This window comes from Eubalaena glacialis, chromosome 8 (assembly GCF_028564815.1).
Source record: "Eubalaena glacialis isolate mEubGla1 chromosome 8, mEubGla1.1.hap2.+ XY, whole genome shotgun sequence".
In the NCBI taxonomy this organism is placed as follows: domain Eukaryota; kingdom Metazoa; phylum Chordata; class Mammalia; order Artiodactyla; family Balaenidae; genus Eubalaena; species Eubalaena glacialis.
In genome coordinates this window covers 81,753,410-81,765,716 of record NC_083723.1, presented here as the reverse complement: position 1 = coordinate 81,765,716, position 12,307 = coordinate 81,753,410, and positions in this window count along the sequence as shown.

The window sequence follows — 12,307 nt, the reverse complement described above, 5'->3', positions numbered from 1 at the left end:
GGTTGATACCCACTGGTTTAGACCAGGACCTGGGATCTTGTTACAATACAGATTCTGGGTCCCTAGGTCTGGAGTGGGGCTCAAGAATTTTAGAACATACAATGCTGCTGGTTTGCATCATTGCTGACTTTGAGGAGCTATGGAAGAGTATCTTATGGATGCTGGCAATATAGAATGAACCAAGATAACAAAATCAAACAGACCTGGAAGATAGCGAAGGTAGTGACCAGGCATGTGGCTCCTGGGGTAAACTGCCTGGGATAGTTTCTTACTAGCTATGTGACCTTGGGCTAGTTACTTAAAGGTTTCCCATCTGATAATGGAAACATAACAGTATCTTAACTTATAGGGTGGTTGTGAAGACCAAGCAGCATACTTCATAAAGACCCTGGCACATACGTGTGCTTTATTAGTATCATGATTATGCATTCCCGCTCCACTTACTAGCTTTGTGTCCTTGGTAAGTTACTTAACCTCTCTGAGTTTCATTTTTCTCAAATATAAAATGGGAACTCATAATATCCATCCTACAAGATTGGCTTTACATAAAGAAATGGTATGTAAACTTCTTAGCACGGTATTTGACCCATGTACATGGTCAATAAATGGTTCTTCAAATCAGTTTCATTTGTACTGGAATAAATCACTCTGACCCCCCCATAGGTACATTCTCTATTTAGCCATCTGCCAGATCTCAGAATCTCCTCCTGCCCCTACCCTCCACAGGCCCTAGGCTGTGGAGACAGATGACAAAAGATGGAAAGCTCATCTCTTCATTTCAACATGTTATAGTTCAACAGCAGGACTTGTTTTTACTACCCTATTGAGTTCACATGGGTAGGTTTTGGTAGAAGCAATTATTTTCCATATTACTTTACAGATGAAGAAGACACAGACTTGGCTCGGACATGACGGGTTTTCTCAAGCATGTCCCATATGGAGGATAAAAGCTCTTGATTCTAATCAGAGCCAGAGAAAATACTCCCAGTTTCATGCTTCTCTAAAGCCTCTTTTTCAAAACACTTTGAAGACCTGCAATGTGCCAAGTGTTGTACCAGTTTCAAACAGAGGTTTGAACAAATTGCTATAGGATCACAGGTGGGGGTCTGGGGGACAGTGGGAGGCAAGCTCTGACACGTGGAGACAGGGCCAGGCAGGATATGGTATTTCACAGGAGAGGTGCTATTTTGGCTGGGCCATGAAGGTCAAGGAGGAGTCGGTAAATGGGAAATGGGGGGAAAGTTGTTCAGGAAGCGGGAATAGCATGGACAGTGATGATGAGGTGGCAACAGCTTGGTGTGTTTGGGGAATGGCCGGTGGCCAGGATGGAAGAGTATGGAGCCAAAAAGTTAGCCTGGGGCCAGATTGTACGTCAGATGAAAGAGTTTGGATTTTATCCTGTCAGCCGTGGTAGTATGACCACATAATTCATCATCCAAATGGGTTGTTTTTGAGAGTAGAAGGGCATGCTAACCAGATGGGATAACAGAACACCCCACATAAAACTGCACTTTCCCGAGCTAACAGGGTCATTCAGTCACCCTAGCTTTGGGAAACCTCTAAGGCCTGACACTGTTCAGATGTGTGTATTATAGAGGGGGTTCTGGTAGCAATGCAGATGGGAAAGCAGAAGGGGTGCCTACAGTCAGGAGGATAGCTAGGAACACAGTGGGGATGGAGAAGGGAGACATCTAGGAACGGTTTATTCAGAAACGGAATGAATTGAATATATGCAGAGAGAGGGAGAGGGAGAGAGAAATGTAAGGACTCAGCGTTTCCAGGCTGGTTGATGTGGGGATTAAGGAAGACAAGAAGAGAAGCAGATTTGGGGGAAACAGCTTGTACAATCTGAGGCATGTTGAGCTGGAGATATTCGCTAAATATCAGTGTCAAGCAGGCAGAGCTGGAGGCATGGGGCTCACAGGTGGAGATGGGAGATACAGGGGAACAAAAGATCGAGTTATTCATTCAGCACTCTTAAACAGGTGGAGAACGATAAAGACTGACATCATCCTTGACAGGACAGCATCCCTCACCGTTGATCTTTTTAGAGTGGTGGAGGTGGAAGCCAGGCCATTGCTTACTGAAGACTGCTTGGGAATGAGTATTAGAAGGCAACTATAGACCACTCTTTCCAGGAGGTCAACAACGACCGGCAGAAAAAGGAGTTACAGCAGCTTGAAGGGGAGGCAGTTTCCCTGCTTCATTTTCCTCATGCTGTTTACTTCTAAGTCTGGTATAACATGTGGTTAGAAAAAAGCAGCTGAATTTACCCCAGGTCCCCTGGGTCTCACTGTCACAGTCAGGAGAGCTGAACTTAAAGTGCTTTTCCTTGTCCAGATTGATGGTAGCTTTAAGCAATTATGCTGAGAGTGTGTTTTCCAGCCCCAAATCTTGAGGTCTTGTATTCAGATGTAACTTGGTAATGGCCCAGTTAGGACATTTCAGTGCATAATGCTTTTGCACATGTGTTGTAGGCCACTATAGCTTAGCTATTATAAATAGTGAAAATGTCAATTAAAAGAATTTTATATAATGAATACTCATGATTCTGTGTGTAAGACCAAAGATGGATGAATCAGTGCCCTCAGAGCTTGCAGAAAGCAGTGATTTTCCAAAGACAAAGACAGTGTGGGGCACTTTGAATTCTTGAGGGCTTGACTAACCTTGGCCTGAAGATATGCAGGTTACCAAACTTGTCCTCATGGTGGGTCATCTCCAGCGACAGAAAGTTGTGGGCTCTACTATAATATAAAGCTAGAGAGAAACCCAGGTAATATAAAGTTCAGAGAATGAGGACTCCCTTGAAGAATGAATAGAGGGTAACTCTACGAGAAGATACAGCTATCAAGGCTGCAGTTCTTGCCTTCACCTCCCGATGCACGAAGGGATGAGTGAAAATAATTTGTTGGCATTAAGAAATGTTCCTACTGATAGACCATATTGGTTATATTGATAACGGCTCTCCATTTTTTATCTTGGTATAATTTTCATATTCTTACAATTCTCATTTTAAATTTTTTGGTCATCTTCCACCTTGAGAATTTCTCTATCACTGCTTTATCATACTGGCTATGCATATAATAACTTTTATTTCTCAAATTTCAAACACTGACATTGCTACCATCCATCAGTCTCAGGTAACTCCTCCTAAGGCCCCACCTCAAAACACCATCACCTTCAGTGTTATGATTTAAACACATGAATTTTGGGAGGATATAAACATACAGACCATGTTACCCTCTCATCAGCCTGGCCTCAAAAATCCGCTACCTGCCACTCTCCCCCACAGCAGTAACATTTACCTAAACTCCACTCCAGCTATGCATTCCCATGATCTTACCCCGGATCTTGTCATTACTTGAAACTATTCCACTATTTCAAAACGTGTACTTGTTTTCCCCATTAAGACCTCATTGGAGTAATGTCAGTGAAAATGGCAGAGTAAGGATCTCTGAAAATTCTCTCCTCCATAAAAACAATGAAGAAACTGGCAAAAATTGTCAGAATCAACTTTTTCAAAACTCTGGAAATTAATCAAATATTGCAGCAATCCAGGGAGTTTTTATTCAAGAAAAGCAGTTGAATCTCACTAAAAACAGTGAGCTTAATTTGTCCTGTTCCCATTACCCACATCTCCCAACTGTGTATCCTTGAAAATCAACAGCCAACAAGCACAGTGAAAACCAGCATGCTGGCAGCAACTGGAGAGGGTAAAATAAAACCAGAGCACCTTCAAAGACTCATTCTCATAGAACTGTCATGATTTGACCTCTCTGGTGTTTCCCTGGAATATTCCAATCGTAAGGCAGTCTTTATTTGACTTCTTTGGAGCTCACCCAGTGTGAAAAGTCTTTTCCCTGAGGACTTTTGTTGAAAATACTTAGAGGCAATTATTTAATTTCATTACCACTTGAGGCAGTGGATAACTGTTGGCAAACAATAGGCTAAACTAGAAGCTTAAAAGGAAAAGCTGGGGAATGCCCATAGGGCCTTTTAAAAACTCCAGCACACTCCTGGGAAACTAGAAGGCCATGTGCATGCATGGGGCTGTACACATGCTCAAGCTGTGCAAGTGTGAGAGCTCAGGAAAGACTCGAGTAGGCCCTAAGTTTTCACCTCTGTGTAACCTAAACTTGAAGCTGTGTGCAAGTAGGAAGTGTAGGCTAAGGCAGAGTTGTCAATTGCCTGACTGGATATTGAAGGCATGACCCAACATGTACACAGAGACCCTCTGTAAAGACTGGGAGATTCATTGGTTCCCAACATTTAAGGAAATCTCTATCTAATAATTACCTAACCACTAAGCTAACTGAGGAGAGACTTAAGTGTCAAAAACAAACAAACAAACAAAAACTATCAGAAACAAAGGAAGAGGCAATTTAATAATAATATTTGGAGACTTCAATATGACACTTTCAATAATGGATAGAACAACTAGAGAGAAGATCAATAAGGAAACCAGAAGACTTGAACAACACTTTAAACCAACTAGACCTAAGAGACATTTATAAAACACTCCACTTGCCAACAGCACAATACACACTCTTCTCAAGTGCACATGGAATGCTCTGCAGGATAGACTATAATGTTATGCTATAAAACATATAAAAAGTTTAAAAGAAATTTTAAAAGATTAAAGCTATACAGCATGTCTTCTTGGGCCACTATAGAATGAAACTGAAGTCAATTAACAAGAAAATTTGGGGAATTCACAAAAATGTGGAAATCAAACAACACATTTCTAAATAACCAATAAGTCAAAGAAAATCACAACAGAAATTAGAAAATACTTCAAGAGGAATAAAAATGAAAACACAACATACCAAATCTTATGAGATACAGTGAAAGAAATGATTAGATGGATACTTATAGCTATAAACACCTATATTAAAAAAGAAGAAAGTTATCAAAGCAATAAAATAACCTTCTACCTTAAGACTAGAAAAATAAGAACAAAATAAACCCCAATTAGGTAGAAGGGAGGAAACAATAAAGATTAGAGTAGAAATAAATTAGAGAAAAACAATAGAGAAAATCAATAAAACAAAAAATTGATTCTTTGAAAATATGATAAAATTTACAAACCTTTGGCTGGACTGACAAAGAAAAAAAGAGAGAAGAATCAAATTACTAAAATCAGAAATGAAAGAGGGGACATTACTACCAAATTTACAGAAATATAAAAGGATTATATTATTTATAATATATATTATATAAAAGGGAATGCTATGAACAATTGTTATGCCAGAAAATTGGATAGCTTAGATGAAATGAACAAATTCCTAGAAGACACAAACTACCAAAATGGACACAAGAATAAATAGAAAATCTGAATAGACCTATAAGAAGTAAAAAGATTGAATTAATAAATTTTAAATTTCCATAAAGGAAGGCTCAGGACCAAAAGGCTTCACTGTATGAAGAAACTGATGAATTCTAACAAAGGTTTACAATCCTTCAAAACACCTTTGAAAAATAGAAGAGGAAGGAACACTTCCCATCTAATACTACAAGGCCAGTATTACCCTGATACCAAAACCAGATGAAGTCATCACAAGAAAAGTATATTGTAGACTGATACCCTTATGAATCCAGATGTAAAAATCCTCAACAAAATATTAGCCAACTGAATCCAGCAATATATAAAAAGGATTATACACTATAATGATCAAGTGATTTTTATCCCAGTAATACAGCGTTGGTTCAACATATGAAAATCAATCAATGTGCTACACCATGTCAATAAAGGACAAAAACCATATGATCTTAACAACAGAAAATACTTGGAGATCATATATCTTATAAGCTCTGCTTTCTAGGATATATAAAGAACTCTTACAACTCAGTAATAATAAGACAAATAACCCAATTGAAAAATGAGCAAAGAATATTTACAAATGTCCAACAAGCACATGAAGAGATGCTAAACATCATTAGTCATCAGGCAAATGCAGATCAAAACCACAATGAACTACCACTTCATACCCACTGGGTAGCTATCATAAAAAAGACAGACAAAAATAATTTAAAAGAAAACAGAATCATGAGGGTGGTGGGGAAGACAGACAATAACATGTGTTGGCAGGATGTGAAGAAATTGGAACCCCTCAGGTTTGCTCACAGAATGTAAAATGGCATAGCCACTTTGAAAAACAGTTTAATAGTTCCTCAAAAACACCCTACACATAGGGTGATCATAATACCCAGAAATGCTATTTCTAGGCATACACCTAAGAGATTTGAAAACATGTCACACGAAAGGGTGTAAACAGTGTTATTCATAATAGCCAAAAGGTGGAAACAACCCAACTGTCTGTCAGTTGATTAACAAAATGGGATATATTATACAATGGAATATTACTCAACCATAAAAAGGAATGAAGTAATGGGTGAAACTTGAAAACATTATGCTAAGTGAAAGAAGCCAGATACAAAAGGCCACATATTATAGGACTCCATTTATATTAAATGTCCAGAATAGTGAAAATCCATAGAGACAGAAAGTGGCTTAGTGTTTTCCAGAAGCAAGCCAGGAGGAGGGGAAAGGGGTGTGACTGCTAATGAGTACAGGGTTTGGGGTGATGAAATGTTCTGGAATTAAATAGTGGTGATGGTTGCACAACCTTGGGAATATACTAAAAACCACTTTTATTTATTTATTTATTTATTTATTTATATTTTTTGGCCGCGCTGCATGGCATGTGGGATCCTAGTTCCCCGACCAGGGCTTGAACCCGCGCCCCCCCCCCCCCACAGTGGAAGCACAGCGTCTTAGCCACTGGAACACCAGGGAAGTGCTAAAAATCACTTTTAAAGGATACTTTAAAAGGGCGAATTTTATGGTTGTGAATTATATCTCAATTTTTTAAAAAAAGACTTCATTAACACCTTAACGCTCTTGACCTCACCATTTCCTTCCAATTTATCTTAACTCCTGGTCTCACTGCCTTCCCTATACAGATTAGCTGTCTATGCTTTTGCCCTTGGTGTTTCTTCTACCTGGGAGGACCTCTCTTTCTCCACCTTGTTTGCAAGGCTAACTCCTATTCATCCTTCCAAACTGCAGGCACCACTTCCTTCAGAAAGCCTTCCTGAACACTCCAGAGTTCATCACTTCCTCCTCTGTGGCATCTCCATCACTCGTACACACTTTCAGTATTTATCACACAGCTCTAACTTCTTTAAGTCTTTGTCTCCCCCACTGCAATGAGCTCTTGGGGAACAAGAATTCTATCTTAAAGAGTGTTGCATCCTCAGAGCCTAGAGCCAATAATTGCGATTCAGTACATGTTGAATTGTAACTGAAGTTAAAACTCTTTATTGCATGATGCATATTGCACTGGGTAACAGTTTTTTGTTTTGTTTAGTTTTTTTCGAAAAGCAAGGAAGAGGCAAGATGGCGGAAGAGTAAGACGCGGAGATCACCTTCCTTCCCACAGATACATGAGAAATACATCTACACGTGGAACTGCTCCTACAGAACACCCACTGAACGCTGGCAGAAGACATCAGACCTCCCAAAAGTCTGAGCCGTGTGGATGAAAGGCTCTTGGTGCTCCAGCCAGGCATCAGGGCTGTGCCTCTGAGGTGGGAGAGCCAACTTCAGGACACTGGTCCACAAGAGACCTCCCAGCTCCACGTAATACCAAATGGCGAAAATCTCTCAGAGATCTCCATCTCAACATCAAGACCCAGCTTCACTCAACGACCAGCAAGCTACAGTGCTGGACACCCTATGCCAAACAACTAGCAAGACAGGAACACAGCCCCATCCATTAACAGAGAGGCTGCCTAAAATCATAATAAGGCCACAGACACCCCAAAACACACCACCAGACGTGGACGAGCCCACCAGAAAGACAAGATCCAGCCTCATCCACCAGAACACAGGCACTAGTGCCCTCCACCAGGAAACCTACACAACCCACTGAACCAACCTTAGCCACTGGGGACAGGTACCAAAAACAACGGGAACTACGAACCTGTCAAAAGGAGACCCCAAACACAGTAAGATAAGCAAAATGAGAAGACAGAAAAACACACAGCAGATGAAAGAGCAGGGTCAAAACACACCAGACCTAACAAATGAAGAGGAAATAGGTAGTCTACCTGAAAAAGAATTCAGAATAATGATAGTAAGGATGATCCAAAGTCTTGGAAATAGAATAGACAAAATGCAAGAAACATTTAACAAGGACATAGAAGAACTAAAGAGGAACCAAGCAATGATGAAAAGCACAGTAAATGAAATTAAAAATACTCTAGACGGGATGAATAGCAGAATAACTGAGGCAGAAGAACGGATAAGTGACCTGGAAGATAAAATGGTGGAAATAACTACTGCAGAGCAGAATAAAGAAAAAAGAATGAAAAGAACTGAGGACAGTCTCAGAGACCTCTGGGACAACATTAAACGCACCAACATTCGAATTATAGGGGTCCCAGAAGAAGAAGAGAAAAAGAAAGGGACTGAGAAAATATTTGAAGAGATTATAGTTGAAAACTTCCCTAATATGGGAAAGGAAATAGTTAATCAAGTCCTGGAAGCACAGAGAGTCCCATACAGGATAAATCCAAGGAGAAACACGCCAAGACACATATTAATCAAACTATCAAAAATTAAATATAAAGAAAACATATTAAAAGCAGCAAGGGAAAAACAACAAATAACACACAAGGGAATCCCCATAAGGTTAACAGCTGATCTTTCAGCAGAAACTCTGCAAGCCAGAAGGGAGTGGCAGGATATACTTAAAGTGATGAAGGAGAAAAACCTACAACCAAGATTACTCTACCCAGCAAGGATCTCATTCAGATTTGATGGAGAAATTAAAACCTTTACAGACAAGCAAAAGCTGAGAGAGTTCAGCAGCACCAAACCAGCTTTACAACAAATGCTAAAGGAACTTCTCTAGGCAAGAAACACAAGAGAAGGAAAACACCTACAATAACAAACCCAAAACATTTAAGAAAATGGGAATAGGAACATACATATTGATAATTACCTTAAATGTAAATGGATTAAATGCTCCCACCAAAAGACACAGACTGGCTGAATGGATACAAAAACAAGACCCATATATATGCTGTCTACAAGAGACCCACTTCAGACCTAGAGACACATACAGACTGAAAGTGAGGGGATGGAAAAAGATATTCCATGCAAATGGAAATCAAAAGAAAGCTGGAGTAGCAATTCTCATATCAGACAAAATAGACTTTAAAATAAAGACTATTACAAGAGACAAAGAAGGACACTATATAATGATCAAGGGATCGATCCAAGAGGAAGGTATAACAATTGTAAATATTTATGCACCCAACATAGGAGCACCTCAATACATAAGGCAAATACTAACAGCCATAAAAGGGGAAATCGACAGTAACACAATCATAGTAGGGGACTTTAACACCCCACTTTCACCAATGGACGGATCATCCAAAATGAAAATAAATAAGGAAACACAAGCTTTAAATGATACATTAAACAAGATGGACTTGATTGATATTTATAGGACATTCCACCCCAAAACAACAGAATACACATTTTTCTCAAGTGCTCATGGAACATTCTCCAGGATAGATCATATCTTGGGTCACAAATCAAGCCTTGGTAAATTTTAAAAAATTGAAATCGTATCAAGTATCTTTTCCGACCACAACGCTATGAGACTAGATATCAATAACAGGAAAAGATCTGTAAGAAATACAAACACATGGAGGCTACACAATACACTACTTAATAACGAAGTGATCACTGAAGAAATCAAAGGGGAAATCAAAAAATACCTAGAAACAAATGACAATGGAGACACGACGATCCAAAACCTATGGGATGCAGCAAAAGCAGTTCTAAGAGGGAAGTTTATAGCAATACAAGCCTACATCAAGAAACAGGAAACATCTCGAATAAACAACCTAACCTTGCACCTAAAGCAATTAGAGAAAGAAGAACAAAAAAACCCCAAAGCTAGCAGAAGGAAAGAAACCATAAAGATCAGATCAGAAATAAATGAAAAAGAAATGAAGGAAACAATAGCAAAAATCAATGAAACTAAAAGCTGGTTCTTTGAGAAGATAAACAAAATTGATAAACCATTAGCCAGACTCATCAAGAGAAAAAGGGAGAAGACTCAAATTAATAGAATTAGAAATGAAAAAGGAGAAGTAACCACTGACACTGCAGAAATACAAACGATCATGAGAGATTACTACAAGCAACTCTATGCCAATAAAATGGACAACCTGGAAGAAATGGACAGATTCTTAGAAATGCACAACCTGCCAAGACTGAACCAGGAAGAAATAGAAAATATGAACAGACCAATCACAAGCACTGAAATTGAAACTGTGATTAAAAATCTTCCAACACACAAAAGCCCAGGACCAGATGGCTTCACAGGAGAATTCTATCAAACATTTAGAGAAGAGCTAACACCTATCCTTCTCAAACTCTTCCAAAATATTGCAGAGGGAGGAACACTCCCCAACTCATTCTACGAGGCCACCATCACCCTGATACCAAACCCGGACAAAGATGTCACAAAGAAAGAAAACTACAGGCCAATATCACTGATGAACATAGATGCAAAAATCCTCAACAAAATACTAGCAAACAGAATCCAACAGCACATTAAAAGGATTATACACCATGATCAAGTGGGGTTTATTCCAGGAATGCAAGGATTCTTCAATATACGCAAATCAATCAACGTGATACATCATATTAACAAATTGAAGGAGAAAAACCATATGATCATCTCAATAGATGCAGAGAAAGCTTTCGACAAAATTCAACACCCATTTATGATAAAAGTCCTGCAGAAAGTAGGCATAGAGGGAACTTTCCTCAACATAATAAAGGCCATATATGACAAACCCACAGCCAACATTGTCCTCAATGGTGAAAAACTGAAACCATTTCCAATAAGATCAGGAACAAGACAAGGTTGCCCACTCTCACCACTCTTATTCAACATAGTTTTGGAAGTGTTAGCCACAGCAATCAGAGAAGAAAAAGAAATAAAAGGAATCCAAATCGGAAAAGAAGAAGTAAAGCTGTCACTGTTTGCAGATGACATGATACTATACATAGAGAATCCAAAAGATGCTACCAGAAAACTACTAGAGCTAATCAATGAATTTGGTAAAGTAGCAAGATACGAAATTAATGCACAGAAATCTCTTGCATTCCTATACACTAATGATGAAAAATCGGAAAGTGAAATTAAGAAAACACTCCCGTTTACCATTGCAACAAAAAGAATAAAATATCTAGGAATAAACCTACCTAAGGAGACAAAAGACCTGTATGCAGAAAATTATAGGACACTGATGAAAGAAATTAAAGATGATACAAATAGATGGAGAGATATACCATGTTCTTGGATTGGAAGAATCAACATTGTGAAAATGACTCTGCTACCCAAAGCAATCTACAGATTCAATGCAATCCCTATCAAACTACCAATGGCATTTTTCACAGAACTAGAACAAAAAATTTCACAATTTGTATGGAAACACAAAAGACCCCGAATAGCCAAAGCAATCTTGAGAACGAAAAATGGAGCTGGAGGAATCAGGCTCCCTGACTTCAGACTATATTACAAAGCTACAGTAATCAAGACAGTTTGGTACTGGCACAAAAACAGAAATATAGATCAATGGAACAGGATAGAAAGCCCAGAGATAAGCCCACGCACATATGGTCACCTTATCTTTGATAAAGGAGGCAAGCATATACAGTGGAGAAAAGACAGCCTCTTCAATAAGTGGTGCTGGGAAAATTGGACAGGTACATGTAAAAGTATGAAATTAGAACACTCCCTGACACCATACACAAAAATAAACTCAAAATGGATTAAAGACTTAAGTGTAAGACCAGACACTATCAAACTCTTAGAGGAAAACATAGGCAGAACACTGTAGGACATAAATCACAGCAAGATCCTTTTTGACCCAGGTCCTAGAGAAATGGAAATAAAAACACAAATAAACAAATGGGACCTAATGAAACTTAAAAGCTTTTGCACAGCAAAGGAAACCATAAACAAGACCAAAAGACAACCCTCAGAATGGGAGAAAATATTTGCAAATGAAGCAACTGACAAAGGATTAATCTCCAAGATTTACAAGCAGCTCATGCAGCTCAATAACAAAAAAACAAACAACCCAATCCAAAAATGGGCAGAAGACCTAAATAGACATTTCTCCAAAGAAGATATACAGATTGCCAACAGACACATGAAAGAATGCTCAACATCATTAATCATTAGAGAAATGCAAATCAAAACTACAATAAGGT